General features: G+C 41.7%; 1 protein-coding gene across 2 annotated transcripts in view; it reads left to right on the top strand.

Annotated features, from left to right (window-relative positions):
• The window catches only part of LOC126271962 (basigin), an 85,354-nt gene that overhangs the window by 52,975 nt on the left and 14,331 nt on the right, over positions 1–18,048 (top strand). The window lies entirely within an intron of this gene.

Raw genomic sequence — 18,048 nt, 5'->3', positions numbered from 1 at the left:
AAATTTCTATTATACTTCTTTACAAGGTAGGTTTCCCAACACCTAGAGGACAATATCTTACACAAAGATTTTGCATTTCAAATTTTACTGCCATCTGTCTGAGCCACTGAATTGAACCTGTCTCACTACTGGACTCAAAGCTTAAGTTTTGCAGTAACTTCTTAGTTTCCCCTTGGACGTCATTGAAGCTTTGAGTTAGTGTGAAGAGTTCTTGGGTGGCTAAGATAAGACATTGCACATAAAAACAGTATATTTACTTAATTCTTTGAGTTATTTTAAATTTAGGTAATCAATAAGTTACTGCTTCATTGACGATATAGGAAAAGACAGATTGCTACTTGTCATAAAGAAGACACATTAAGTTGCAGACACACAGCTTTCGGCCACAGCCTTCATCAGTTAATACACACACACACACACACACACACACACACACACACACACACACACACACACACACAATGCATACATGATGGCCAACTCCAGCATCTTAGGCTGGAATGCCAGAGATGTTAGAGGCATCCACACATGACTGCCATTTCTATTTTTAGTGATGAAGGCTGTGGCAGAAATCTCTAAGTGTTGTTGAAATGTGTCTTTCTGCAACTTAACGTGTCTTTACGGTAAGTAGCAGTCCTTATTCCTACAGTGTTAATATTTCTACCTGGCGCTTCCATTGTTATTGCTTCACTGTTAAAACAGCCTGGTGAGCTTACTGTTAGTATGAATGCACTGTAGTTATTGTCCAACAATTTAATTTCTAGTAGGATATTTGAAAAGTGGAACACACTAACACACAAGGTTGTATTCCTCCTGCTATACTATTAATAATTATGCTGTGTATTTACTAAAGTTCTTCATATGTACAGAATTAAATTTCACAACCTTCAAAAATTTCTTGTGTAATTAAGTTTTAAGCTCAAAGAATAATTTTTCATTACGTGTAATCTCGATAGGTCTTGATTTTTAAATATGGGATGTATCGAAAAGAATCAGTATTAAAAAAAAAGTGATAAGTTATTTGAGATACATGTGTGAACAACATACTGTTGGAAAGAGCAAACCTCAGTTTTACATGGTTCTCATTAGGTAGCAGCTGTGTGCCCTCTTCAGTTCTAGTAAAAATGTCAGGAAAACAAAGGATTTTGTGGTCTACATTTTGCACAATGTGGGTCAGTAATAACTGTTCAGTGTGACTTTTGTACTAGGTGGGCTGTGGATCATACTACATCACAAAGCATTAGATGATGGCATGAAAAATTCCAAGAAACAGGTTGTTTGTGTAAAGGCAAATTGGCAGCCAGTCCCCACGTGCCTGACCCTAATAGATGTTGAAAGCAGCTGCCTTAGTGTCACAGTCCGCAGAAAGCCGTTCACTTTACAGATCAACATGCCCGATGTCTGTCTGACGTGTCCTGAGTCGATGTTTACACATGAAACCATATGAAATTCAGCTAATGTAAGCTCTTCTTGAAGGTGACAAACGTGTGGAGTTCTGTAATTTCATTCATGGTGATGGATGACTGTTTTCTTCCACGCTTCTTGTTTAGTGAAGAGACAACATTCCATTTAAATGGAAAGGTGAAGTCGTAATGTGAAAATGTGGGGTATGGAACAACCACGTGAATTTGTAAAACTTGGGAGGAACTCTCCAAAATTTAATGGTTTTGTGCAGTTTCATTGGAAAAGGTGTATGGGCCAGTTTTCTTTGCTGAGAACACTACATGAAGCACATATCTCAATATGCTTGAGAACTTCCTTTTCTCACAGTTGAAGACTGATTCGAAGGATTTTGTGGCACTGGCACACTAACATATCTAAGTGTGGGCATTTTTTAAATCAAAGAATTATTGTAAGATGGACTGGTGTTAGTTTCAGAAATATAGATGTGCCAAATTGGATGATTCTTTTTGATACACCCTGTGCATTAACAAGAGTCTGGGAAGAGGTACAAACGGTGGTGAATTGGAGCTGCTATAAGAAAATGTTATTCCAGGGATCATTTTGAGTTATTGCATTTTATGCTGGATAAACCAAAGACAAGAACAGTAATACAATTTAGCAGAAAAACTTAAATAACCAACAGAACTTCCAAGTGGTGAAAATGAAATTACTTCCTACAAGCTTGCAATGCATTCGGAAACAGTATGTGATGAAACTGATCGGAGCTAGTAGTTTTTGTTGATTTGTTCCACAACTTCAATAAATTATAGATCTGACCTATTGTAACGTGTGAAGCACCCGCACAAATTATTTTCAGTTGTGCGCCTGGTTTTGGTTGGACAGTTTCCCAGTACAACATTCTTAATAGCATGTGCTGCATGCACTGTCAGAATACTTTATAAATAATAATCTTTGTTAGGCAAAGGAAGATGCATGGTATGTTGTGATACAACATCCAAAGGATGTCATTTCTACTAGCCTCAGTAAGTTGGGATAGCATTTTCTTGTGCCTACCTCTTGAGTTTTAATAAGCTTAAAGTAATATCTGGGATGCACATACAGAAATTTATATGAAGCTGGAACACAATTCAAATTTAAAGTTGCAACAGTATTTCACAAGACAGGTGTTAGGGAGACAAATCAAATCTCATAAGTAGGATGATTAATAGGTAGAAGAAAGGAAAAACTGAATAATGATATAGGATAGAGGTTAAAATGGAACAAGAAAATAGACGGAAGAATAAAAAAGGTAAAAGCACAATTAAAACAGTAAAATTTTGGCACTGTGGGCAAAATAGATAGGGTGGTTGAAGTATTAAAATAAAAGGCAACAACAGACTTCTGTAAATTGTGAGCAGTGGTTGAGGTAGGAATCCAGCTTGAAAGGATGGATCCAGGATGCCCCCTAGGTAGCAACAGGCACCCATGAAGCTGTCCATTGTGTAATAGAGAAATTGAGAAAGGTACATTAAATATACATGGTGCTGATCTATGAGTGTAAATTGAGATACTCTTACTACCACTTAGCAATGTAAAGAGTGGATTATTTCCTAATTTCCATTAGGATTGACTTCATTACATCATCTCTATTGTATAGTGCAACAGGAGAGTACTCTTATCAAGTGCAGGTACTGTCTGGTATGAGACTAAGGTCCATGAAGTTATATATTCTGTGAGCACATAGCCTTCTGCCCCCCTCCCCCTCAAGACAGCTATTCTTTTTCCCTTACTTTGGGAGGATGTCTGGGGTGTTATTAGGATGTTCTGCATTCTGTTGCTGACGTAAGAACTGTCACCTTTGTTTTTTGCTCCCTATAACTTTGTTTCCCTTCTCTTGTGCCTCCACTTCGGCGTTTGAGTTCTTTGTCTTCTTCCTCCTTGGTCGCTCCTGAAGGCTGACCCATGCGTTTGATACACAACAGGTGACTGGGTAATGCCAGGCGCAGGGAGGGGTGATTGCCTGAGCTGCAACCTTCTTATATCGCAGATTGGTCCCTCTGTCAGGTGTTTGAGGTGTGAACAATCACTTAAGGCGGGTTTGCCCTCTTGTGAAGGAGTATGCTGTTGGAGACGCTGGGGCAATCATGGGGATTTCCTCAGTGAGTCAACCATCTTCCCACTCAACATCTACAAAAGGTAAACGTAATGAGGCTAATGATTTAAAGACCCTTCCCACTGGACCACGGTTTCTCATGGTCTCACATACTGCAGATGGTCACTCCAATGCCACAGTAAATCCCTTTATTATTCAGAAAGGTGTTGTTGCAGTTGCCGGCACTGTGAAATCCTGCTCACGTTTACAGAATGGCACTTTGCTTTTGGAGACCACTTCTGATTATCAAGCACAACTACTGCTTGCTGCTTTGCTTCTCCATGGTTACCCTGTTTTGTGCTGAGGCCCATTGAACTTTGAATTCTTCCTGTGGTATAATTTACACCAAGCTGCCTCTCTGAATCCTGCCTCATTGCCATCCATCGTGTAATGAAAAAGGTAGATTCCTCCTTAGTGCCCACTCTCTTTCTCACCTTTGATACAGTGGTGCTTCCGTCAGAGCTCAAACTAGGCTATAAAATAATCACGTTCCAGGCGTATATTCCAAACCCAATGCACCGCTATCAGTGTCATCATTTCAACCACACTAGAACATCTTGTTGACACCTTGCCAAATGTCATCTGTGGTATGGATGCACAAGAGGGCGATGGTCCACATCTTTCTCCCCTCTGTATAAACTGCAATGGTGGCCATGCCGTCACCTCTCGAGATGGTCCCCATATATCTTGATGTGAAAGAGATCTAGGTAAAAGGAAAACTGCCTTACCCAGTTGCTCGCAAGTTACCAGCTAGTCGCAAACCCTGGTCCAAACTCCCGTCTGGTACCTATAGTTCTGTTTTTGTTACCCCCTTGCTCGGGGAAGGACATGGCCATACAGACATGCGAACTCCATTACATTTCTGAGGTCGTGAAATCGCCCATTTTCAAGTTAGCATCACCATCCCCCATCCAGCTGTGCAACAAGCCATCAAACTCACTTCAAGGAGGCAAGCCACCAGCTACACAACCAGTAGGCCGGAAAGGACAGAAAGAGTACTCCCGTGAAGACATCCTCCATCCTTCCAGCCAAACTCCCAAGTTGTCCTCTAACTGGAAAGGCTCGAAGAAGTCAACCAAAGGCACACGGTCTTCTCCTTAGCCAACTCAAAGATCCTCATCAACGTTGTTGCCACTTGGTACCGTGTCACCAGAGTGCACCAGCAACCATTTTTCAGCGTTGGACTCCACAGACCGACTGCACAAGCAAGCTGATGTTTCAGTGGACCCCATGGAGGAGGATCATCCTGCTTCTGTGCCCTGTAGTAGTGACTCTTCCCTGGCTGTCACTCGACAGCCACCAAGGTGACACCCCTACATCTCTTCATCACGACTCTCATGGCGGTCCCACAGAGGATTTACAGCTCCTTTTAGCATCACAGTGTCCCCTTGTACTCTGCCTTCAGGAAACGAAATTGCACCCTCACAACCACTTTGCGCTTTAACATATCTTAACGATTCATTTCAACCTTCCTCCTGAGGTTGGAATTCCATCTAATGGGGGTGTCATGCTGCTCATTCGGGATGACATTCGTAGTCATCCAACTCCCTCACTACCCATCTTTAAGCTGTTGCAGTTCACCTTTTCCTTCCCCACCTGACTTTTTCCTCTGTGCCACTCATATACCTCTGTCATTCGCAGTCACCAGGGCAGACTTCCTTCAGCTTACTGGGTAGCTACTGCCGCCATTTTTGCTGCTCGGTGACTCCACTGCGCATCATCCCCTTTGGGGTTCTCCCAGGACATGTCAGAGGTGCCCTCCTGGCTAACCTTCTGAACCAATAATATTTAAGCTATTGCAGCCCCTTCAGCAACTGTGATAGACTAATATTTTGAGGAATCAGCCTCAGTTGCACAAATTTTCTTGTCTTTACCATGTTTCAGCTAAATTAATCTAGCCTTCTTCAGAAGCATTAAATTACTATAACATGCCAGAGTAAGGCACAGTCAACATTAAAATTAAAACCTATAGTACTGTGGTACCATGTTGAATAAAACTACTTAGCTTAAGTCCATCCCTGGCATCTCTTCACCACGTGGGGTCGGTTGTCAGCGACATGGTATCATGGTACTATAGGTTTTAATTTTAATGATGACTGTGCCTTACTTTGGCATGTTGTAGTAACAGGGTGTCTATGGCCCGGGAAAAACCCAGGAATTTTTCATTGTTTTTGTTCTCGGTGAAATTTTTGTAATTTTGACTGGTAAGAACCAAAACTCGTAACAAAGGATATTACTGTATCCTGCTACTGCAGAATATTACTACAGCAATAAAACATAAATGATTGAAAAAACTAAAATAAAACTTAAATTGCAAAGAAAATGCGCCATATACAGCTACAAAACACAGTGCTCATACAAGCGTCTGCCAGCAGCAAAATGCGTCAAAGGCTTTAGGGAGACTATGCAATGCTTCGTAACAGAAAATTGCCTCCGATGAACATCACGTCACAACTGTTAACATTAGATTTGTTTTAGCAGTTAAGAGTGGGATTGTGCGCATGCGCATTTGAATAGTATCATCTTCCGGTTCTTGCTACAGAAACATGGCTGTTGGCTGTGCAAACAGTCGCAAAAGAAAAAATAAAAAAAAAACAGCCAGGTGCTGCTGGGAAAAATTTTACTGGCACACCCAAGCTGAGAGATCCACGCATGTGCAGCAGCCGTGGATCTAAGAGTGGAGGCAAATTCATATTCTTGAGGAAAAAACCTTGTTTCAAAAACCGTCTAGCATCCAGCAAACGTTGATCTATCTATTATTTGTATGACTTTGAAACGTGTCCCTGTCAGTTCTTGAACATTGTTAAACACTTTCTAAGTTTATTTCTGAATCATAAGTTGATTTGTGAATGTGTGGATAGTGTACTTGATGTCTGTCAGTGGAATCCTCATCACAGCTACAAATAAACTTTCCTGCAGACAAAAGGGCTATACGAGATGAGCGGAGTATAGCTGAACAAAAGAAAGCCAACCACTGTCTGATTATGTGGTTGATTAGGTTTGCGAATGATGAACGTTGTTATGATTACCAGTGCAATCCATAGATTCAGACTACCAGAGTGCGAATAAACGACTAACAGGAATAACAGGTAAGAAAGATTACGTATTATCTTCTCAGTGTATCCAGGAAAATGAAATTTTGACTATTTTTGGCCAGGTCACTATACTAGAATGGTCAGTTGTATAGTCTCCGGCTAGCAGCCGCTTTGTCTATTCTGGAAGTAGCACGGAAAACACATTGTACGAACACGTAACAGTGCCTAACTGGAGAATAATTGTGAGATAACAAAACTGGTGATTCTGGCAGAGTTAGGGAAGTTAACCAGCGAATAAGCTTAGATAGCGACAGGAATAGATACAGAATTAGTGATAACTGTTTGTTAGAACGAGGAAGGTGAAGAAACGGTGACATCATTTAAATTATGGAAGAATGACGATTCCAAATTTGTATAAAAATTTTGTACTACTGTTCGGTCTTGGGCTTGAGAAACTGGAGCATATCAATGAAGTGTAAAACTATTTCCTAACGTAAAGATTTTTGCTTGTAGTAGGCCTAATAGGCATATGATATTGGTACTTCGTGAATTATGTTCTGTCGTGTTATAAAATTGACCATTTCTGCCAAAACAGTCTCCTTTATTTGGCATATTAAAATTGCTGCAGTATTAGAAAAGCCTATTTTGTTTTATCTGGCAGACAGTGACAAAATACAGGTAATCAGGTCGAGAAACCACACCAGTCTATTGTATTAACAGCTTTTGCAGTATTGCACAACGATATTTAGATTTTTCATGTAAAAAAAAGTTTGGTGAACTTTGAGGTGACAGATGTTTTCACAGAAAGGAAAGCACGCCATGTAAAGCTTAGCAATATTAGAGAGAGAAAGGATTGAAAAAAAAGTGTACTGCTTGTCTCTTGTCTCTACTGGTTTTATGAATCCTATACTTAATTTTATTAAAAACAAAGATTCCAAGACTTACCAAGTGGGAAAGTACCGGCAGACAGGCACAATGAACACACACACACACACACACACACACACACACACACACACACACACACACACACACACACACAGAATGACTAGCTTTCGCAACCAATGGTTGCTTCTTCCTTCCTGAAGAAGCAACCATCGGTTGCGAAAGCTAGTAATTCTGTGTGTGTGTTTGTGTGTGTTTTGTTCATTGTGTCTGTCTGCCGGTGCTTTCCCGCTTGGTAACTCTTGAAATCTTTGTTTTTAATATATTTTTCCCATGTGGAAGTTTCTTTCTATTTTATTTACATCATCTATACTTAATTTTGTTAGCCAAAGCAAGTCTTAGCTAAGGGTATAAAGAGTGCAAATTTTCTGATGAGTTTAGAAAAAAGATGGACAGGATGGAGCAAGGAGAGGCACCATAGGACATTTTAATTTCCACTGTCCTGAATATGGTTTGATGGCATCCAGTACAAAATATACACGTTTAGATTCCACAGACCGAAATACAGTGACGTGCGATAGAACAATGCTGTGTGAAGAGGTGTGGTGCTGCACTTTGGCACACTTAAGATCAAATAACATGTCATACAATTCCTTGGACACGTTTTTTTTATGTATCAGACATCTTCAGAAAGATGTGCGCTACAAAATGAACATATTTTTGAAAGAAACAGGAGATAACAAAGTACTGGTACCCAAGAGAATTTACTTCCTGAAAACCATATTGAAAAGCTTAATATCAGGCAGAGACCTACTTCACTGCGAATCTGGGACTCATTTAAAAAAATCAGCTCTTTGATGACATGCCATTTTTAAGAATTTAGAGCCCAAAAGATCACACATTTGTCGTTATTAAAAAATTTACTGGCACATTTGTGATACATCTTAAAATGTAATACGTGCATAAAAGACCAACATTATATGAGAAATCTTAGTTTCTCTTGCAACGTATTGTTCTTAGAGACCAATATTATATGTGAAAGCTTTGTTTTTCTAGTAGTGGCTATATATAATCTCTGAAAATTCGAGCAACTGGGGCTGGTTTGTCAAAATATTATCCTACTTAACCTCTTCTGCCTTAAAACCAGAGCACCCACTTTCCTTTCAGACTCCTCACACACCTACTCCCATTTGTACTTATCCTTGTGCACTACCTAGCTTGCCCCTCGTCTTGAGTGGTCCATTCTTTCTGACACCTACATAGAGCAACAATTTCCCATGTGCTATCAGTTTCCTGACTACTACTCCACCTGCGTGCACACCCAAATGGCAGCTTAGCTTACTAATGCCGACTGGTGGCTTTACTCCTCCATGGCAGTTTTTGAAGATGATTTCCCCAGTTGTGATGACCAGGTGAAATATCTCGCAAACATTCTTACTGCTGCAGAACGTTCCATTCCCCCCACTGTCTCTTTATAATGTCGTGTCCCAGTCTCTTGGTGGACTGAGGCATGCTGCAAACACAATTCGCGCATGGAGACGTGCTCTCCAGTTTTAACTGCCATCCTATGATGGCAAATTGCATTCATTATAAATAGGTGGGTGCAAAGTGTCGTTGCGTTCTTAGAGATAGCAAACGAGCTAGCTGAATTTTACTCACTAGTTCTTTTAACAGTTCCACTCCTTTTTTTGTCATGTGGGCCAACCTCGGACAGCTCTCTGGGACCAAGATACATTCCCCAATTTCTGGCATGGCAGAGGCAGACAAGGTTATCATGGACCCTACAGCTATCGCCAAACCCTTAGGTGGCCATTTTGTGTAAGTTCAGAGCTCTTCCCACAATCACCCTGCCTTCCTCCATCGGAAATGAGCAGAGCTGGCTTGGGCGATACCCTCCTCTGAATCATGAGTGCTACAATACTGCTTTTACTATGAGGAGTTAGATCATGCTCTCATTTCATCTCGATACTCCGCCCCAGGGCCAGATGCCATCCACATTCAAATGTTGCAGCACCTTTCTCTTGCGGGCAAGCACTTTCTGCTTAACACGTACAGCTGCATCCAGACAGAGGCACATTTTCAGGACACTGGCATGAAACCACCACCATACCCATACCAATTCCAGTAAGGTCAAAAACCTTCTTTCTAGCTACCACCCCATTTCTCTTACCAGCTGTGTTTGCAAGGTGATGAAACATGATTCTTGCACAGCTGGTATGGTCGCTAGAGTATTGCAATTTACTGACAAATGCACATTGCAGATTTAGAGTGCGGCATTCTGCAGTTGCCAATCTCATTACTTTGTCCACCCATCTCATGAATGGTTTTCCGCTGAAGTCCCAGACTGTGGCCATGCATTTAGATTTGGAGAAGGCCTAAGACACCTGTTGGAGAACTGGTATCATCTGTACTCTTTACACGTGGGGGCTTCAGTGGCCACCTGCCCTGTTTCCTTCAGGCATTTTTAAAACTAAGTTTTCAAGGTGCCCGTGGGTTCTGCCTTGTCACACCTTTATCAAAGAAGACAGTGTGCCCTCAGGGTTCCGTTCTGAGTGTTGTCCTCTTAGCTATCGCCATTAATCCTATAATGGCCTTTCTCCCGCCGGGCATCTCTGGCTCTCTTTTTATTGGAGATTTTGCCATCTATTGCAGTTCCTCGTGGACCTGTCTCATTGAGCGACGTCTTCAGTGATGTCTCGATTGTCTTTACTCATGGAACATAGACAATGGCTTTCTTTTTATGGACTCCCAAAACTGTTCGTATGAATTTCTGGCAGTGCGATTGGTCTCTTCTCCCATCTTTACATTTTGGGCCTGTTGCCCTACCATTCCTTGAAACTACAGAATTCCTGGGGCTTGTTTCATAGGAAATACTCGTGGACCTCCCATGTGTCGTACCAGGTTGCTTGCTGTACTGTTCCAGTGTCCTCCATGTCCTGAATGGTACTCCCTAGGGGTGCTTATTGAACCACTGTCTGTTCAATAGTTGACTATGGGTGCTTTGTTCATGTGTCTTCACATCCATCCCTCTTACTTCGTCTCAACACTATGCAGCATCGTGTCATCTGTTGGGCCATGCATGCCTTGTATGTTGATTGTCTGTATGCTGAAGCTGCTGAGCTACCATTGTCCTACCACCATGACTGTCTCCTCAGCAGGTATGCATGCTGTTTGTCTGCCATGCATGGCCACCCATCCTATGCCTCTTTCTTCAATGATTCCTTTGATCACTTGTATGGGGTGTATCCCTCTTCTGTTAGCTCCTGTAGTTAGCTTTCAGCACATGCTATGGCAGCTTAACTTCACATTACCTGCAGGTTTTGTGGTCTCTGTGAACCCTTCACCACATTGGCTTCGTGAAGTGGCCAATGTTAACCTCGGCCTTCATTCTCTTCCTGAGGACACTACTCCAGCCTCGATCTATTGCCTTCAGTTTCACGACCTTCGCATGGAACTTTGTGATTGTATCTTTGTGTAAACTGATGGCTCTGACTCATTGTGGGGTCGGATGTGCCTTAGTCATTGGCACCCGTGTCTTTAGATTTCAGCTACTGGCATACTGCTCAGTATTCAGAGCAGAGCCCTTCGTCCTGTATCGTGCCACGGAGTACATCAGGCGACATGGCCTTTTCAATTGTGTCCTCATTCAGATGCACTCAGCACCATTCCAAGTCTGCGTGCGCTGTACACTGCCCACCCCTTTGTGCAGCGGGTTCTGGAAAACTGTCACTTGCTCACTCTTGCTGGAGCCAGTAATGCTTCTGTGGGTTCCTGGTTATGTCGGTCTGCCAGGCAACAAGGTTGCAGTCTTTCTACCTCAGCCCGCGATTTCCTATGTTTCCTCCAATCTCTGTGTTGCCATCTCTCAGGAGGTGGTGGTGTCCCTTTTGTATCACCAATGGCCCTCCCTTCACAGGAATGAGGTAAGGATTATGAAGCCTCTACCAACGGCTTGGATGACCACCTCTTCACCCTCCCGCCGAGAGGTGGTCATTTTAACTAGGCTGCACATTGGGCACTGCCTGTTTATTCATCATTTTCTAAGTGATGCTACCCCACCACTTTGTATACATTGTACCCAAGTTTTTACTGTCCACCACTTTTTATGCAATGTCCATTTTTAAGTCCCGCTCAGGTTTGCCATATGAGTTATTGACTGTCAGCAAAACAGTTAGCAAATGACGAGCGGGCAGTTGACCGTGTTTTACTTTTTATCCACGAAAGCAATTTTTCAGTTTTGGAGCTTCGTATCAGTATATGGTGTTATTTTTAGCCCTTTTTCCACATGCATGTTTTTAGCTGTCTTCCGACATATAATTGTTTTTTCAACTCCTCTGTCTTCATGTTCTATAGTTTAGACTTCTGTATGTGTGACCTTTTTTTTGTGCCCTACCGCAAAACTAGGCTAAAATCAAACCAAGCTTGTCACATAAATGCTAGAGGTAAATGTAATATTTTTGTGAAATGGCATTTTAAAAATACACAGGATACCAAGAAAGGGGAGAAGAGCTTCCTAAAAGAGCAGATGTTAAGTCAGATTTTTGTTGAAAGCTGTAAAATCTATGAAAGTCCTATTAGATAGTATAGGATAAGGAGGCTATGTGAAATTGACTGGGTCAGTCATTCAGTTATTAGTAATGCTTGTGACATACTAATCATGTATGAAAGAATTTGATGCGTAGTATTTAAAAATGAACTGGTAGATTGCAGATTTCTCTACTTGTGCCAGAGGGTGATTGTGTTTCGGGTTCTGCTGAATAGGTCAGGTGTCCACTATACGCATGAGGTGGCTACACGGGTAGCAGGGTGTGTGTGGTGTGGACTTGGTAGTTTTTTTAGGTTAGAGGGTATCAGGAAAACACAAGAAGGGCTTGAGTCACAAATGGTGTGGGCTGAACACTTGAAGAACACTGATGCAGGAACTATTGGTATAACAGCTGTAAATTGTCATAGCTGTGTTGGGAAAGTACCAGAGCCCAAGTGCTAATGTTCAAATCGTTATAGGCACTGAAAGCAGGCCAAAGCCGGATATAACCTCATCCGAAATTTTTGGGAAGAACCTAATGGTGTTCCGAAAGGATAGGCTAAACACGGTTGGCGGTGGCGTGTTTGTTGTTGTCAGAAGTAGTTTATCTTGTCACGAAATTGAAGTAGATACTTCCTGTGAGTTAGTATGGGCAGAGGTCATTGATGGCAACTGGAATAAAATAATTAGATCCTTTTACAGACCTCCCAATTCAGATGATAGTTGCTGAAAGGTTCAAAGAAAACTTAAGTTTGATTTCAAACAGTAACCATCTTGTACTATAATAGTTGACTTTTTTACCCTTGATATGTTGGTAAAAATTCATGTTTAATACCGGAGGTAGGCATAAAATATAATCCGAATTTGTGCTAAACGCATTCTCTGGAAATTATGTCTAGCAGTTAGTTTATGAGCCCACACATACAGTAAAAGATTTTGAAAACACGCTTGACCTCTTAGCAACAAATAATCCTGAGTTAACGAGCGTCAAAACTGATTCAGGGATTAGTGAACAGAGTTGTAACGAGATTGAATATTACAATCCCCAAATCATCCAAAAATAAGTGAAAAATATACCTATTCAAAAAAGCAGATAAAAATTCACTTGACGCCTTCCTAAGACAATCTCCACTCATTCCAAATTAATAAGTGTAGACCAGATGTGGCTTAAATTCAAAGAAATAGTGTTGGCAGAAATTGAGGAGATTTATACCAAGTGTTGTGACTGGATTCGTGATTTCCTGTTAGAGGGGTCACAGTTCATAGTAATTGATGGAAAGTCATAGAGTGAAACAAGGTGGTTTGCTGTTCCTTATCTATTAAACGAGTTTGGAGACAATCTGAGCAGCCTTCTCCGGTTGTTTGCAGATGACTCTGGTATTTATCAAGTAATAAACTCGTCAGAAGATCAAACCAAACTGAAAAAGATTTAAAAAGGTATCTGAATGGTGCAAAAGTGGCAGTTGACCCTAAATAATGAAAAGTTTGGTCACCCAAGTTAGTGCTAAAAGGAAGTCGTTAAACTTAGGTTACATGATAAATCAGTCTAATCTAAAAGCTGTAAATTCAACTAAATTCCTAGGTATTACAATTACGAACAACTTAAATTGGAAGGAACGCAGAAAATGTTGTGGGGAAGGCGAACCAAAGACTGCATTTTATTGGCAGGACACTTAGAAAATGTAACAGACCTACTAAGGAGACTGCCTACACTACACTTGTCCATCCTTTTACAATGCTGCTGCACTGTGTGAGATCTTTACTAGATACGACTGACAGTTCAAAGAAAGGCAGCCCATTTTGTATTCTTGCAAAACATGTGAGTGTGTCACAGAAATGATACAGAATTTGGGCTGGGAATCATTAAAAGAAAAGTTTCTCCTTGCAACGGAATCTTCTCACGAAATTGCAATCACCAACTTTCTCCTCCAAATAAGAGAATATTTTGTTGACGCCGACCTGCATAGGGAGGAACAATCTCTATGATAAAATAGGGAAATCAGAGCTCATACGGAAAGATACAAGTGATCATTCTTTCTGCACGCTGTAGGAGATTGGAATAATAGAGAATTGTGAAGGTGGTTTGATGAACCCTCTGCCAGGCACTTGAATGTGATTTTCAGAGTATCCATGTAGATGTAGACTATACTAGCTTTAGGAGTACCACTCTTTGTTGTTAAATTTGTGATTGTGCTTAGTCGTGCAGGAAGAATGTGACCATGTTGCTAATCAATAGTACTACATGATTGGTGTATTGGCCACTAAATAAGAAGCCACAAGCTGTTCAACCAGTGAATTTATTTTATGCATTTAGAGTAAAATGCCAGGATTGGAAATCGGAGAGAAGGGTATGAAAAGTTATGGGTAAATTTGGAGAGGGTATGGAAGCCACCAGGAACTGGATACAACTCATAGATTTCTGTGCCAGTATGGGCTTAGTAATCACAAACTCCTTTTTTAAACACAAGAACATTCACCGGTATACTTGGGAAGGCAGGGGAACCAGATCTGTCATTGACTATATAATAACAGATCAGGAATTCAGGAAGGCTGTGAGGGACACATGTGTATTCAGGGGATTCTTTGATGACACTGATCATTATTTAATCTGCAGTGAAATTGGGATTGAGGCTGAAAGTGCAGGAGGTCAGGTCCATATGTAGGAGGATAAGAGTGGAGAAACTTCAGGATAAGGAAATTAGGCACAAGTATGTGACAGCGATCTCAAAAAGGTACCAGTTGGCTGAACGTAGTCAATTACAGTCATTGGAAAAGGAATGGACAAGGTACGGGGACACAGTACTAGAAGTAGCTTAAGAATGTCTTGGAACAGTAGTGTGTAAAAGCAGGAAGAAGCAAACAGCTTGGTGGAATGACACAGTCAAGGCAGCTTGTAAAAGGAAAAAGAAGGCGTATCAAAAATGGCTACATACTAGAATTCAGGTAGACAGAGAAAGTTATGTTGAAGAAAGAAACAAAGCCAAACAGATAATTGCAGTATCCGAGAAGAAATCTTGGTAAGACTTTGGAAACAGGTTGGAGACTTTGGGTCAAGCTGCTGGAAAACCATTCTGGAGTGTAATTAGCAGTCTTCGAAAGGGAGGTAAGAAGAGAATGACAAGTATTTTGGACAGGTCAGGAAAACTGCTGGTGAATCCTGTGGATTCCTTGGGCAGATCGAGGAAAATTTTGACGAGTTGCTCAAGGTAGGTGAAAATACAATCAGTAATGTTTCAGATTTCGATGTACAATGGTATAGGAATGAGGATGGGAATAGGATCACATTTGAGGAAGTGGTGAAAATGGTCAATAGATTGCAGTGCAATAAAGCAGCTGGCGTGGATGAATTAAGTCAGAACTCATCATATACAGTGGAATGTCAGGTCTTAAATGGCTACACAGGATAATTGAAATGGCATGGGAGTCAGGACAGGTTCCATCAGACTGGACAAAAGCAGTAATCATGCCAATCTTTAAACAAGGAAACAGAATAGATTGTGACAACTACAGAGGCGTCTCTTTAATCAGCGTTGTGGGTAAAATCTTTTCAGGTATTGTTGAAAGGAAAGTGCGAGTATTAGTTGAGGACCAATTGGATGAAAATCAGTGTGTGTTTAGAGTAATTTCAGGGGTACGACAAGGCTGCAACCTGTCTCTACTGTTGTTCATATTATTTATAGATCATATGTTGAAAACAATAGACTCGCTGGGTGAGATTAAGATATGTGAACACACAATAAGCAGTCCTGCATATGCGAATGACTTAGTTGTGATGACAGATTCGATTGAAAGTGTGCAAAATAATATTTCAGAGCTAGATCAGAAATGTAGGGACTATGGTATGAAGATTAGCATCTCCAAAACGAAAGTAATGTCAGTGGGAAATAAATATAAACGGATTGAGTGCCAAATAGGAGGAACAAAGTTAGAACAGGTGGACGGTTTCAAGTGCTTAGGATGCATATTCTCACAAGGTGGCAACATAGTGAAAGAACTAGAAGCGAGGTGTAGCAAAGCTAATGCAGTGAGCGCTCAGCTACGATCTACTCTCTTCTGCAAGAAGGAAGTCGGTACCAAGACTAAGTTACCTGTGCACCGTTCAATCTTTCGACCAACTTTGTTGTATGGGATCGAAAGCTCGGTGGATTCATGTTACCTTATCAACAAGGTTGAGGTTACGGATAAGAAGGTAGCTAGGATGATTGCAGGTACTAGTAGATGGGAACAATGGCAGGAGGGTGTCCACAATGAGGAAATCAAAGAAAAACTGGGAATGAGCTCTATAGATGCAGCAGTCAGGGCGAACAGGCTTAGATGGTGGGGTCATGTTCCACGCCTGGGAGAAGCAAGGTTACCCAAGAGACTCATGGGTTCAGTAGTAGAGGATAGGAGTCGGGGCAGACCAAGGAGAAGGTACCTGGATTCGGTTAAGAATGATTTTGAAGTAATAGGTTTAACATGAGAAGATGCATCAATGTTAGTACTGAATAGGGGATCATGGAGGAATTTTATCAGGGGGGCTATGCTCCAGACTGAACGCTAAAAGGCATGATCAGTCTTAGATGATGATGATGATGATGATGATGATGATGATGATGATGATGATGATGATGATGATGATGATGATGATGATAGTAAAATCTGTCCTTAGATTGTCATGAACATATTGATCAGATGTGTAAAGGAGTATGTAACAGCTGAGGGCTACACTCAGCACCCTCTAAGTTTGTCAGTAGGAGTCTTCCATGCCTGGCTCCCCCTGCGGGTCCGGGGGTTAGAATAGGCCTGAAGTATTCCTGTCTGTTGTAAGAGGCGACTAAGGAGTCATGCACTTTTTGGCCTTTATGGTCCCCTGTATGTTTTGACCTCCGTTTTTCTAAATTTTCCCGAAGAAAGAGCCCATTGGGGAAGGGTGCCCTACATGGTGCATAATGTTCATCATGCATTGAGATCTGTAGCCCATTTTCTCATCTTGGCATTGCAGTTCTGCTCATTGTCCATATCTTGAGTGAGGACACCTTCCTGGGTGCATTTTCCTCCACCCGCTATGCAGTGTCATTTTGTGCGCCATCAATGACCATGGAATTCTTTGCACCTCATATCCAGCACAATAGCCAGTCCATTGAGGTGGGGCTGCCAGGTGGCCCTTGATGAGGCTGGGTGGCACCTGTGGGGAGGGCCCCTAATCAGAGTGGGTGACATCAAGGAGGATGACACACGATGAAGTGTACCACATCATCACTTGCAAATGATCAAATACCAGCAGTTTCTAAGCATTCAAAGCCTAAGTACAATGCAATGAAATATGATCCTAAATCACTCCCCTCCCTGGGCACAGCATGGAAGGAGCACCAGGCTAAGGATGGCAGCGGACCTTACTCATCCCAGTACCTCATATATACGAGAACTGATGGAGACTCCATTGTCTCAATGAAGCCTTAGGATTTTGTAGAGCATTTAGAGAACAAATTTTAAAAGGTGGAGGGCTTGACCAAAATGCGGTCAGGGCCCGTCTTCATAAAAATGGCTTCTTCTGCCCAGCCATGGGCATTAATCACTTGTGACTAGCTGGGGATGTTAGTTACCATCATGCCTCATAAGAGCTTAAATATGGTCCAGGGTATTATATTCCAAAGTGACCTTCTTTTGCCTCCTGACGACGAGCTGCACGTCAGCTTAGAGCGGTAATATGTTAATTTGGTGTGGCGTGTCCATTGGGGTCTGAGGGATAAGCAGGTTGCCACCAGTGCCCTCAACTTGGTCTTTGGGGGTGACACACAACCTGAGATGGTCAAGGTGATGGTCTACCACTGTGACATCAAGCCATATATCCGTCCCACAATGCGGTGCTTAGTTCTGGAAATTTGGGCATATATCTTCCTGCTGTACTTCCAATATAACATGAGATTGTGGACATCCATCCCATCCCAATACTCCATGTGCCGTGCCTCCCATCAGTGTCAGCTGCTGAAAGCACCATTCACTTTTCTCACTGTAAAATCCTGCTGTCTGGTGAGCAAGGAAAATCATGGCATACAAGGCCCTGGACAGACTGCCCTTCACTGAGG

The sequence above is a fragment of the Schistocerca gregaria genome, chromosome 5 (assembly GCF_023897955.1).
Source record: "Schistocerca gregaria isolate iqSchGreg1 chromosome 5, iqSchGreg1.2, whole genome shotgun sequence".
Taxonomy (NCBI): domain Eukaryota; kingdom Metazoa; phylum Arthropoda; class Insecta; order Orthoptera; family Acrididae; genus Schistocerca; species Schistocerca gregaria.
The sequence above is the reverse complement of the archived record's forward strand: the minus strand, read 5'-3'. Positions and strand labels throughout refer to the sequence as shown.